This window comes from Sturnus vulgaris, chromosome 7 (genome assembly GCF_052056855.1).
Source record: "Sturnus vulgaris isolate bStuVul1 chromosome 7, bStuVul1.hap1, whole genome shotgun sequence".
NCBI lineage: Eukaryota > Metazoa > Chordata > Aves > Passeriformes > Sturnidae > Sturnus > Sturnus vulgaris.
In genome coordinates this window covers 19848025-19862704 of record NC_142249.1, presented here as the reverse complement: position 1 = coordinate 19862704, position 14680 = coordinate 19848025, and the positions used below count along the sequence as shown (strand labels likewise).

Genomic DNA, 14680 nt, shown 5'->3' with positions numbered 1-14680 from the left:
CTGTTTACACCACACAGATATCAAATTGACTTGCTAATGGTAACTTTTATTCGGTATCCATGGGTTACTGTGTCATGTGATTTGACATCAAGTACAGACAGTGCTGATTAGTAGCATCCAGTTCTGTCCATCTCTGTGCATCACTGAACCATCTGGTCATTTATTCACTAATAAGCCCCTAATGGCCCAAATATTCACCGGCCTGTCATTGTGACATGGCATAAAATGCCTACATCTTTCAACTTGCTTTGACATGTTGCTTGTTTCACATCAAAACCCGTCATTTACAGGAAAAGAGCTCAGAGGGGTAAAAACTTGACCTAATCTGCAGTGTTAACACAAAGACAGAGGCTTTGTTATCTGGTAGCCTGACTGAAAGCATGTAAATGGGCATGAATTCATTTTGTACATTTTTCCATGCTCATTTTACAACATTCTTTAAGTTTGGTATCATTCCTAATATTGGTTTTTATGTGGGTTTTGCTGTGAAATCTTTTTTCTTTATCTGTTAATATCCTTGGGAGTGTGTTAAAGGAAGCTGGATTCCCAGAGATGTTTGTCAGTTTTCTATATAGAAAATATGTATCAATGGGAATATTACAGGCAGCCACAGAAGTTTTCTAAACCCTTCTATTAAAAATTAGTATGATTAATAATTTTACTTTGCATCTTCTTTATCTTTGCCTAGATAGCAATAGCTAGTGTATTGCTTTCTTTCCTAAAGGATGTGAGGTGCAATAATTATTTCCAGTTTAGTGTGTCAGATTTTGCAGAATCTATGGAGATGAGAAGAATCTTTCACATATAATCACATAGCATGTTATTAACATAACAGTCATGAATACGTAGTGACTGAAAAATCTCCCTCTTCAGTCCCATCACGCAAAACTGCTGGAGAAGGAGGTCACAATCAATGCTTTATTTTTTTCTTAATCATACTGGATATAGCCACAGTTAAAATAGTTTAAAAAAAGCAAACACCCATTAAACTAATTGCTGTTGAAATCTTGGTTAATACATCATTAAAATGTGATTAAAGCATGATGTAATTGATTGTAACTAGAACACTTAGGGTGGTTTTATTGCTCTGCAGTCATTGGTGTGATGGGACACATAATTCACCCAGTATGTTAGCTTCACTTGGTGTGTGCCTCTATTGGCACACTGGCTCCTTGAAGCAAGCATACTCTGCTCCACAAAAACTTCCATTGTGCCGCCTTCTGGCTCTTACACTGGTTATAAAGTGATAAGTAAAGCAAAAATAACAGTATTTTAACATTACAGAGATTCGCCTTTTTTTTTTTTTTTAATAACTGTAGTGTTGTAAATAGTCTATTATTTTCTCTTTTTTTGTGGGCTTACATTGTGCATGTTGCTGGTAGTAGTTCCTGTTAACGACATGAATATCAGCCAGGATAAGTCCTCTGACTGTGCCTGCTAGTAAATTTTATCAGAGAATTCAGGTCAGCTAATGAATCAATTTGAATGTTGGCATCTTCATGCTGAGATTCAATCAAGTCTAAATTTCATTTATTATTAGTTAGTTTACAATGCTTACAAGTCAAATCCTTAAGCCAGTCTTAGGACACATACACAGAATTTAGTCTATGCATTCAAATGTTTCTATTTTTTGATTATTCACTTCAGTAATCCTTGCTGTACAATGTTATCCTCAAGGGCATCAATAAACACATTCACTCCTGTCTTATAAGCTTGAGAATACCTTTTGCTCCTACTCAGAGCCCTCAAACCTTTAGAGGGCTGAAAACCAGCAGTGTTTTGTGAAAAATATTGAGGTTTTGAAACTATTCTCTATTCAACATCAAAATAAACTCTAACAAAAACCAAGTCAATCAAGATATGAACTGATATCCCTAAAGATATGAACTGACTCCCTAAATGGGCATCTTATTCATAATGTTGTTAATTTCTCTTACTCCAACAAAAAAAAATCCCATTTGATACATGCAAAATCTTTTTGGCAACATTTAATCAAAGTGAAAATTTTCTATTAACAATAAAAAAAAAAAATCTGTTTTGATGACCTGTCATCTTCTGATAGAAAAATCGGTTTTATCAACAACACAAATGTTGATCAATTCAGGATATATTCCCATTTGTGTGAATTGGACTCAATACCAAAATACTAAACATGGGTTCTCAGATCTTTGTACAATTTGGGTTTTGGTTCCAAACTTTTTAACATACTGAGCTTTCTTTAATCAGTACTTACAATGTTAAGTAATGTCAAATATATCTATGGAGTACAAGTGGTATCTGGAGAGCCATTCTTTTTCATCTTAATTTTTTCAAATTTTGAAAATAAAACAAATTCATATTAGCTGAAAATTTTCGTTTTAGCTATTTCAGTCTTACTGACACTTCCAAAAAGCTTTTACAATTTAAGGGTTTTTTTAGATAATGAACATTTGAAATTAATTTTAAAAATTTTATTAATTTAAATTTAGATGAAATAATGTAATAAATAAAAGTGAAATAAAAGTGATTGCTTGAAATAAATCAGAAAGAATAAAAGATATTTTTAAGTTAGGTACATTATTGAAGTGAGCCTGTTTGTTATTAAAAAAAATTTATAATGTTGAGTAAGAAGGAATTTTAACTACTGCCATGACCCTGATGTCTCTCAGGGAAGATGTTCTGTTTGTCTAATGGGCAGTGTCTCAGAAAAATTTCAGTTCTGCTCGGTGCCTAATAAGCCTGGGCTTACCACCAGCTCTCATGGAATAGTGCTGGAGGAATGGGAAATGGAAAGAAGTGTTTACTGATGTGATTTAGGGGAAAACTTCCTCAGAAGAGTTACACTGCTCTGTCAGAATAATGTTTTTTTCAGGAAGATATAGCATAGAATATCTGAAATGCATCTTGAACATTGTGTTTTATCTTACTACAAGATTTGCAAAAACTTTAATGATGTTGTTAGTAGCAGGAATGCAGACACAAATGGCACATTTTTTAAACTAAAAAGGCATGATTCATTTGAACAAGTGTAAACGTGTCATGCAATGACAGTCGTAGGTATTGGGTGGTAACATCTGCAATCATCAGCTGGTTTATTTTGAATACAGAACACCTACAAAAATTTGATCCTGTTTTTAACTGTATAAATGCAATATGATGACATGCAGTTAATAGCAGAAAGACAACTGTGCACATATTGATAATGTATATGTATTTCAATTATCAGGCCATGACTTCAGCGAGATCCCTTTGAATCAGAATTAGCAAAAGACAGCACCATCTATTAAAAAAAAAACAAAAAACCAAAACAAAACAGAAGACATAAACCAATTGCTTGGCCACTGCTAAAACTCAAAAGCTGTGTTTTCTCCGGAAAAGGTGTTTTTAATGGCTGGTCTGCTACACTTACCAGACACAAATGGGTGCATCCTCAAGGTGGCCATTTAAGAAGTCAATTAATAAGTATTTAAAAGAAATCTTACTATTACCATCTGAAATACAAGATTGCATATATATAGGACTATTTAATCAAAGATCATACAACAGCAAAAACTGAAGTAGATGCTATTAATACATTTAAAACAGGTGAAAAAAATTACATTTGAACAGATGAGAAAGGAGAAAAAAAAATGCTGCAAGCCCAATCAGTGGAGTAGCACAACTGTCCTGGATACATTGCTGCTATTGACAGGGTAACTTTGGCCATCTTGCCCAGACCTCTTTTGCAGAGTGTTTAATTCCTTGCTCTTCAGAATAAATAACAGTTCTTAACACTAGTAGCATGACAAACTGTCTCTCTACAGCAAGCAGCAACGCTTCCTTTTTAATACATTTTTAATGCAATGTAATAACAAGGAAATGGTTCCTGGCCACTGATGAAAAAATCTGCCACCAAGCTTATACAGACTGAAACAGCAGCATATTGCTACTGTTCACTTAGATGGAAATTAATTCAGTAACAGCATGTTTTAATACTGAAAGCCAAAAATGTAAAATCTATTAAACCCAGCCTCTGAGTATTTTTCTTGAAAATATCCATTTCATATAGGCAAGTGTTTGTGGAAGTGGTACTTGTAGGACCAACTAAAACAGCAAGCATTAATACTGCACGCTTTTAGATTAGGTAAGATCATAATGGTATTTTTTAACGTTCCACTTAATTACTTCCCAATCCTGCAAAGACATTTATGCATTTGCTTAACATTTCATAGATGAATATTTCCATTGATTTAATATGTATCCAAGTCTTTGAAATATTAGGGCCTGAGCACAAGGCTAATTATATGCAAAGAGCATTTGTAACTCTTTTTATGACATCAAATGTCCCATATTTGAACCTAAACATGCCTACTGCTCTGGTTAATTGATGACTTTCTATTAAATATTACTTGGAAAGCAAGTGGTAAAAAAAATTGAATTTTAAACTTGCATATTTGTGTATTCAGACCCAAAGTGATGCTGATTATACAGAAATAAACATCGTTTACTAATGCAGCAGAAGTACTGCTGATATATTAACCACACTATAATCAAGAATCTCAAAAATAGCATATGGGTCTGCATTGGCAGACACACAAAGTGCACACTGTATGCACCCACATGTGAGAAAAATTATAAAATTCACATCCATTAGTACTTACTAACCATTAAAAGAAATGCTCTAATTAAATAAACTTCAGGTTGGGTTAAACAGATATTGTAAGCTGCTGAACAGCAGCAGTGATATCCATAAGGTGATTTGAGATGCTGACCTAGATTTTTAGTGATTTTAGTCTGATTCCTTCTTTTGAAACCATCATCACAACCACTCTGACCCATCACACTGATCTCAAATTCCCACTTTTCACCACAGCGATGTCAAACATTTTAATAGGCGATACAGAGGAACAGAAGAACAAAAAGTCCACTTCCACATGTGTGTATTTGCACGCATGTCCAAAGTTATCAGCTTCCTTGCATTTCCAGACCCACTAATCACTCACAAATGACCTGATCCCATGTTTGCTCCCTGAAGTAATTAGCTAACAAAGGTGATTATCCCAGGGTCACCAGCAGGCTACCTAGAAGTGACTGCTACCACAAAGAGAAAGACTGGAAGTGAGACAACCACAACTGTGAGAGCAAATACATAGCTATGCACATGGAGTACACTCTTCTGCAATAAGAAAATAGTGACTTAAAGTCCAGCACATCAGCTACTCCTCGATACAACAGAGACTCTGAGCTCCACAGCAGAGATGCATTAAATGCTGCTTCGCCTGCCTGCTTAGGCAAGCGGTCTTGCATTATATTCCACCAGAACCCATTGTTGCTGTAGCTTATTTTCTAGGTTTGTGTGGGAACTAACAGAACCTCACAAGGGTCCTTGGGTGGCAGAAGCTCTGCCATACTGCATTTTTTTTTGCCAAGATATCAATTAACATATTTTAAAATCCCATTACAGAAAAAATATGATTGATACAGCAGATGTTATGTCACCACTAACATTAACAAAAACTTTGAGCCTCCGGCAGTTGAAATGCATCCATCATACAAAAAGTAAGTAAACAAATTTGAGCTAGATCTGTCATATAGGCCTATCACTAAGGTTTGTCAATAAAAACAGGTTTCCTGGTTCTGTAATAGAAGGCTGTATGTATGTTTTCCTGATCCACTGCGTCTGATGAAAATTTCATTTGTGAGCTGGCTTTCTGTGGAACATCTACAACAAAAACCACACATATTCTTCTCTCAGCAGTCTTAAAAAAAAAGTTTTATTTTGGAAGCACACTTTCGAGCAATCTACCTGGAGTCTCCTGAGAGATTCTTTGATTTTAATAGGTACAAATCAACCCAAAAATAATGGCATTTAAGGATGTACAGTAGTTCTGAAAAGAGAGCTAAAACAAACTCAAAATTGCGGATGCTTTAATGGGAAAAAGGCTCACGGTGTACACCTACCACAGGTCAAATTAAAGCTGTAGCACAAGCCTTGATCTTGCTGTACAACCAAGTGTAAGAGTGAGCATTCATCAGAGTGCCCTTCCCAAAGGGCCAGTCACTCAGGCAAGCATTTTTTGGTTTGGCTCTAAGACTTTGTATTTTTTACCCTTCAACCATCATCCTGCTGCTGCCTCCTTTTCCCCTCTGCACTGAGCAGATGGTGTCCTTTGATCTGTGACACCACCAGTTTTGCCACTGTAAACTGGCAAAAGTATATCCTGTTTTGCAACGAAAGCCAATATTTAATAAAGGCAGAACTGTTCTTTCTTCAGCCAGTTGCATGTATCAGAATCCATTTCTGCTGAGAAAAATCTGGAAGAATATTTGACTCATCTTTAGCTGCCTATACAAGAACAACTTGCAGACAAGAGCAGAAGTAGAAGGAGCATGTGAGCCATTCCATACAGGCTATTGCTGCTACACTAGATCATGCAAAATTGTTGCTTTTTTAAAAAAATTTCTTTCTTCTTTCTGCTATTATGCAGTTAAGTATCTAAGTTTTGGATGTAGCTAAACTGAAAGGCTTCCTATGTTTTTCTCAAACTTGTACCTTGCTTTTCTCTTATACACTTATTCATCCCAATCCAAATTCATGGACAGTGTCAGTAGCCCACTGTAGTGACAAGACCCAATACATTTGTTCTTTGCATTCCAAGTTCTGACTCTCATTCTTTTCTCACATAACACATCCAAAATTCAGTTCTCAGAAACAAGCATTAGGGCACAAATCACCAGACCTTTCCCTCCCTTGTCATGCTGCACTGCTCACTTTAGGAGAAAGATGAGCTTCCCTTTAGCTGGCTTACCTCCAGAACTAATTATCTGAGATTAGTGACCTACATAAACTTCACTGATTTCAAGGAAATTCACTATGCAGGCTCCAAAACAAACATGAAAGCATTTTTTCTTCACACCAATGACAGCAGTTTATTTGTCTCTCTAAAATCATATAAGAAAATGGAGACCAAAGTAGAAATTAGGAGTGTGTCACTCTATGGTTTCAGATACTCTATTAACAAATCTCCCTGGTTTTATTAATTTTTTACATTTTCTTTTTCCTCATTGATTTATTTCCTTCATTTACTCCCATAGGGTAACTCCTATTAGGGACTATATCCTGTCATTACTCTGTTTCAGGTCTCATTTTTGTGCCTTTTTCTTGATCATCTGTGTTATGCTTTGCCCAAATAGCAAGATACAGCCATCAACCCTAGCAAGTTTCTAATGTAAGTAGAAAAAGGAGAAAATCAGAGAACAAAGGGCATAAGGAGAAGCCTTTCCTTTACAGTCCAAACCAACAAGGATGATAAACTGTCTTAAACAAAGACTGTCATGTCCTGGGTATGAGCACCTGAAGGGATGTAAAATGGGATGTTAAGTGTGAGGATAAATACCACAAAAAAGGAATAACAATGCTGTTATATTAATATTGCTTCTGTTTTCATTAATTTTCTTGTGACAATTTCATGTGCCACGTAAGGAACTTCACCACATCTCATCATCCTAAATGCAATGAAAATACTTTATCCTTGAAGTGAAGATCTCTTCTATGGAAAGGCAAAGTTTCCTTAAGTCAACAGTTTCTCACAGTTTAAATGAGAGGAAATTGTTAGTAGTTTCCAGATCATTTTTGCCACATAAAAGAAGAGCTTAGTTTAGACTACTTAGTCCAACAGGTTAAGGATGCTAGGAATTAAAATTTGGATTTGGAAGGATTATATCACTGGAAAGAGAATAATCAATACTGTTTATTTTTGGCACCTTTATATTCTTTTAACTTCTACCTATTGTAAGGAAAGCAGTGCTAGGCAGCATTCCAGAAAATGTTGCTGAAACAAAGCAAGTATAATATAAAGGGCTCTAACTCTTAATAAAAGACAGAAACCAAGATGCTGAGGTAAATCATTCATATTTATCATATGCTTGTCTGTAGAAGGAGCATAACTTTTATATTCATTCCAAGACTCAGTCTTCTGATTGAGTTTATACTGGCAATATTCTATTCCACAAACAAAATTGTATCAACCTGTAAGACTGCATGTTAAAGCCAGAATAATTATCTTCATACATAATTAAATCCAATGTATATATAAGTAGCACTTACTGACACAAACTGTAGTGATTTCTTGTTCTGAGAATAAAAGAAATATAGCCTGAATGAAGTAAAAGAAACATAGGGGATGCTCTTTTTATAAAGCAAACATTATAATGCTGTTGCAGAACTTCGTTAACTCCATTAACTAGAGCATTGCAGGGAGGTGTCTTTTTTCTGCTTTTTTGTTATTTTCTTCAAGTTTTTTACAATTAAATAAGTTTGCACATTTTTTTTTTAATGTGCAGCACTGTGAATGAGTGTACTAAGCATTATTTGCTTATTTTCTCCAAACTCATCAGATGTGTCCAAGCATTTATATCATATACAGACTTGCTGTTTTGTAATTTTGCCAGATGTTGAACCAGTCTAGAACTTCAGCTCAAAAGGGCTACCTCTAAGTCTACCAAACAACAAACATCCTGACATCAGATACTACGTTTTTAAAAGAACAAGCCACTTCAGTGTTCTAATTGTTCTAGTATAAGCACAATTCATACATATACTCCATTTCTACCTCAAACAGGTATTTTCCTCTGATGCTGATCAGAGAAGAATTTTAACAACTCCCTCAGTATAATGAGGGTAAGATTCCTGCCATGCAGTAATAATAGAAGTTGATAGTACAGAGTGTTGTAAGAAGAAAAGACAAGAGGTAACAACCTGAGGAGACCAAGACCCGTCATTCCCAGTTCCACTTCAGCTCTGAATGCTTGGCTGGAATGATCCCAAGCCTATCACTTGTTACATAACCACTTTCTTCACAAAACAGAAATATGGGTAGCAGGGTCTCAGGGGCACTGAGGAAAAAGCGTTGAGATGGTCCATAAATCCCAGGAAAACATTAATTTCTCTCCTGAATTTTTAAGCCAATGAATCCTGTCAGAAATTAAATGGTTGTGAAAGAAATGGTCATATACATTTATTTGTACACTTTTTCTAAACTCCATTAAAGCTCCTGCTTGAAGACCTTTAGCAGAAGACGAGAAAATTTTTATTTACTCTCTGAGAGAAAAGCCTTCTGTGTATTTAACTTACACTTTATTTGTTTTTAAAGTATATTCAGGCATTCCTGTGTGATTTCTTGCTAATGTTTAATGAACCAAATCCTTTTAGATATTTGTCTACAGCTGTAAAATTCTCTGCTGGCTTCTTCCTCAAACTAGAGGTTTTAGCCCCAACTTATTAATAGATGCCAGTGAAAACATTAACTCCAGAGACCTTCCCAAGCGCCTTGTTCAGCCCACTGCCCTTTACACTTTGCTTGTAACCGATAGAGAGTCTTAACATGCATATCCACAGGTGTGTAAGGCAGCCCAGGAACACTGTCTGTGCACTGGTATCACTGTGAAGGGCAAGCCAGGCAATCAAGCATCTTGATTTAGTCTCCATGCAAAAGGTCAGATTAGGCACTCTCTTGAGGTCCTCACTATGCTTCTGATTCTGTGCTCATGCTGTGACGTCTGCAAGAAATCCAATAGCTAGATAAAGTGGGGTTGTAAGGAATATGTAATGAAAAAAGACAGCATTTGTTACTCAAAATCATATATTCAAAACTATCGCACGCAGTCCCCTATCTGCCCTTTCTCACTTTTTCATTATTCTTTATACACATCCTAGCTAAACAACAAGCTTTTCATGTCTCAGACGGCAGCCAAACCCCCACAAAGCACTTTGACTACCTTGCCCTACTCAGGTGGGGTCTGCACGCTCAGTACCTCAGCTCGTACACTGGCAACTGAGACTTCTGCCACGAGGAGTTTCCTCCCTGGCGCACCAGCTTAGCCAGAACCGTGCACAATGTGCCCCTTGCTCCTGAATGTGGAAACCTAGCAATGGTGCTTTGTTCCCCATTGGATGTCCTGTTTGAGGACATCATGGTCTTCCTCACAATCCAGGTAGGAAAAGCTGCTCAGCAGGCAGACAGCAATTGCCTATATTAGCTAGAGGTTCCACACTACTTTCTAGAGTAATTCTATATAGGGATTACCTGAGCAATTCAGCGTGGGAGTGAAGAAAACCAGCAGGGAGCCTGGTGAGGTTCACCCGCCTCCCCAAAAAAGCTCCTTTGCTAAGTGTGCAGTCAGCAATCTCTTCCAAGAGTTTTTAATCGCTGCCAGGCTTTAGGGCAGACTGTGTGTGGCAGCAGTGCTCGGCTCTAACAGCCTGTAAGCTGGAGAGCCTGGAAGGGACAGGGCTGTGTGTGTGGTCAGCACCATCAGTAACAAAATTCCCTCACGTGGGGAAATTTGGGTCCTCTTTCCTTGCAGAGAACATCACACAGAATATCTGGGGGAGAGCAGCTCTCTTGGGCACTGTTGGTACCTTGCTCTCCAGAATTACAGTAGCAGCATCAGAGTTAACCAAACTCTAAAACTGTTAAGATGGAGAAACCTTAGACAAATACAGCACTGCTGGGAAATAAAAAATTAGAAGAAATTCAGCTGTAACCAATGCTGACTTCCTTTAGACATGGCAACTAAAGAAAGAGAGACCTGTAAGAGCCCTCTGTAGGCTATTCAGACACCTTATTTAAGTTTTGTAAGAGGATCTGAAACCATAATGATGGTCACATGTAAATATCAAATAACTCAGTTATGTCAGGGATCACTTATCCACAATTTTTTTTCCACAAAGGATGCCAAACACCTATGGATTTAAAAATAAGATTCTAATACATAACAAAAGATTTATTTTTCTTTAACAGTAAAATCAGAAAGATCTTGTGCTGAACCTACAGCCAGAGAAAATCCTAACATGGTCTTGATCTATGTTCTGCCAGAAGATTTTCCCCTAAATTTTTAGTAAAACACATCTTTGGGTCCTAATTTTCCAAAATATCGATACAGAACTTATCTTCCATAAATAAAATCTTCTGTGTTGAGCAGATACACATCAAGCCGTGGGGCTCTATAATCACTGCATTTTAAAATGCAGTGCAGTTGTCAAATATGTGCTCATTTTAGTTATGCATAGGTAGGTTTGCAGTGGCATCAAGTGTTCAATTAGCCTATTCCCAGGTGAACATTCTCTGAAGATATGTCACTGGAGAGATCTCTTTCACATCTTTGCCTATTTGAAGATGGCAATAAACCAGTTCTCATAGCCTACTCATCTCAAACTGATTTCTTGAGCTGTGTTGTGACAATACCTTCCATCAGGATAGAACTGCAGTAGTTCTGAAATACTCACTGCAGAATGCTACAGAGGAAGGGACACACTCTGCTGTGGTGCTTTTCTTAGGGGAAGGGGTGTAGCCACAGTAGCAACTCCTAAGCAAAGACATAGATTAATAAGGGTACTTCGATGGGACCTGCTTGTAAGTCAAGCAAAATAGAGCAGCTGAAGCACCGCAGCACTCTGCCAGCACTTGTTTGAGAAACATCCAGGTCTAATTCTCCACAAACACCAACCAAATGACACCAGCTCCAGGGTAGTCTTTGGCTCAGGCTGGTGAAACCTCAGTTGAGCATGGCCAGTTTAACCCAGCAGAGCCTCTCCCTTCACCTTATATTAACAGTGTCACATAATAAGTAGAAACATAAAAAAATTTTTTAAATCAAAGCATTTTCTTTTTCCCCTCTTTGCTGCTTTCTCCCAGCACCACTATATATATTTAGCTAATTGTTACAGGCTATATCACTACCCACCCACTCCTGGAGCAGCATGCAACCATGTCAGAAAGCTCTTTTCAAATGGTTGGTGTAAAACGAACACAATCTGAGAGGACAGCCCTTACAGAGGGCTCTGTACAGGTCGCTCTTGGTTTCCTCTAAGAGCAACCAGAAGACCCTCGCCATTCTAGCTGGCCATCAACAATCTGCTTCCCTGTGCCCCAGGGCCCTGATCACCATGCTGTGGTGGCACGAATGGACAGCTGAGGCTGGGGGACGAGGTCTGAGTCCCACACTGGTGAGCAGGGTGCTCCCTTCCCTCCCTCCTTCCCTCCTCCGCGGGTGTCCCGTGCCAGCCGCCGGCGCTCCTGGTGTTTGTCACCATGGCACAGACTGCAGGGCGCTCCCGAGCCTTTACAACCAGTGAAAATCGGCACCAGCTTCCTAATTCTGGCACAACATGTCCTCGCTTTGAAGTCTGGTTACTGGGTTTTACAGTTCTATTTTTAAAATGTATTAAAGATGTTTAAAAGTGGCAGGGACTTCCAATAAAAGCCATGTTGTCCAGAATCAGGATGCTGGTCCCAATTTAAAACCGGCTGTTAAACAAGAGTATATCCAAATAAAACTTGTCTGATTTACAAAATACCTCAGACTGATTGAACATTTACTATCCAATTTTTCTCTTTTCACATCTTCAGAGGTCATTCTCTCTATTTTTTTTTCCTTTAGATCTGCAATGCTTTTCACAACTACTGTATGGAAAATGAATCCACTTACCATATTTTTAAAATAACTGTTAATGGCATATAATAAAGTATAATAAATCTAAGAAGCTAATAAAGATTTACATTTCTCTTGGCTCTATGACTGGTTTAAAGAGCTTACATCCTTGTTAGAGTTTCATCTTCTGAAACACACCCAGGAAATTCTGCTTCTGTTTTTATCATCAGGCATTTCTATTTCCCAATATGACTCACATTTAAAATTTTATCTCTGCAACACATTTAAATTTCTATTTGGAGAAGTGAAAGAAGATAAACAGCACAACACCTGAAGGAGAATATCGTTCCAAGGAGGAGCCTAAAGGAGCCGGGGCAGTCTGATACCCTGAGTCTTCCTAGAACATCTTGTGACTGATCTCCTGTTTCTGGGGTGATGCTGGGTGAATCATTTCACATCTCCATCTGTCTCATCTGTTAAAGCTGAGCTCCTCAGAACAGGGGATTTCTTTTGCTTTGTATAGTTATGCAGGGTAATTCTGTAACTTAGGAACTTACGGTGCCGGTATTATAAAGTAGTAGAAATCAAGCACAATATGAGTAAAAAAAGTCAAACAAAATTTAATGTACAAAGTGATCCAGTTTGATGACCCAGGAGGAGTCTGCTTCTGTGCAGATTTTCATCACTAAACTTTGCATTTCAGTGCTCTGTGTTCATATCTTTTAGTTATGGTCTAGAAACACACAACTCGACAGGCTTCCTGTCCTATCAAGTCCCCCAGTCACATAATTCCACCATAAAACTTCCCATTAATAGCCAAAAATCTACAGTATTTTCTAATACCTTTGGCAGACACATGTAGTAAAAACTTTGTGCAAGACTGATATGTAAGAAACACACTTGAACTTTCTCTCCTGTCAATACTTTTCCAATAAATGGGAAAATCTCTATTTCCCATTCCACAGACTGGAAAATTGGGGCAAAGGACAAATAAAGTAACCTGCTCAAGGTGATGCTGACTTGCACTTGTACATCGTCTGCAATAGATGACACCCCTTGTCAGATAAATTGCATAGTAATAGCTAAGTACTTAGGCTTTCAAGATTCATGGTTAGCAAGTATTCCTAAAATTCTGATTAAACATTTTGTTTCCTAGTGGTTTTAAATTGGATGTGTCATTTTGTAAATGACAGATGGCTACAACAGAGTCAGTGATCAGGTTTTTAGTTTAGAACAGCAAATACAGGAATACATTGGCACCGAGTTTCAGGTAATTCTTTCTATTGAACTCTTGCCAAAAGTTATGTATTCGTGTTATGCTTCTAGAAACATAAAGATCTGTAAGCAGGTTTGTTTGCCCTGAGTGAAATCTACTTGCTAAAAAAAAAAAAAAATCACATTAACTAATTGTTGAAATAAAACACTAAGTGGCAAGGAAATAAAAGCAAATCCTAGCTTATGAATTAAAAAAAAAAAAGAAAAGAGAGAAAAAACAAAACAAAAAACCCAACCAAACACACATACACAAAAACATTAACCCACTCCCACCTCAAATGAACCAAACCATCATACTGAAAAACATATCTTATATCTATATATACACACATGCACATATACATAACGGAACAAATGTGGAAGTATTCTGTATATTTTATAGGATTATTAACTACATTTAATATATTCATATAATTTTCACTTACTTCCCGTTGACTGTTTTTGAAAACAGTGAGGTTTGACCTTCACACAGACTATTTTCACTCACACATTTAGTTCCACCCATTGGTCTCACCAGCCCAAAATATTGTAATCTACATCACGTAAATGTTCAAGAAATCCAAAACACATGGAGGAGTGAAAACAATTATTTGTACAGGTCAGAACAGAACATTTTAAAAATTTCATGGCAGCAGAAAGGACTTCAGCAAAGAAGTCACAATGTTGTCAGTTCACAATGACACCCAAAGACTCCTCCAGAATCAACAGATCTCATTAAGCCAGCCCACGTACCACATCCATCTATGAGGTCTGCAGCACCCAGGACTGGCCACACTCACATTAATTCTGCCTTGGCTTCTCAGCTGAAAGCAGTGTCCACTCCTACAGCCATTTACAGGCACAAGCTCTTCCACACACCTGGAGCAAAGCCTGCAATCAATGCCTCTGTCTTCAAGCAGAAGTGCTTCCACCACTGGTATTCCATCTTCACAAAAAATTCTGTTTAAAGGCAATAATTGGACAATGAGTAGCAATGAATGAAAATTACTCCAACATTGACTATTCACCTACTGGT

At 37.4% G+C, this 14680-nt stretch overlaps 1 long non-coding RNA gene across 1 annotated transcript in view; it reads right to left on the bottom strand.

Moving 5' to 3' along the window:
• Positions 1 to 14680, bottom strand: part of LOC106855455 (uncharacterized) — a 125936-nt gene that overhangs the window by 100800 nt on the left and 10456 nt on the right. Inside the window, exon 2 of the long non-coding RNA XR_015804823.1 lies at positions 14445 to 14604. This is a non-coding gene — a long non-coding RNA (uncharacterized LOC106855455). The remainder of the gene's footprint in view (positions 1 to 14444; positions 14605 to 14680) is intronic.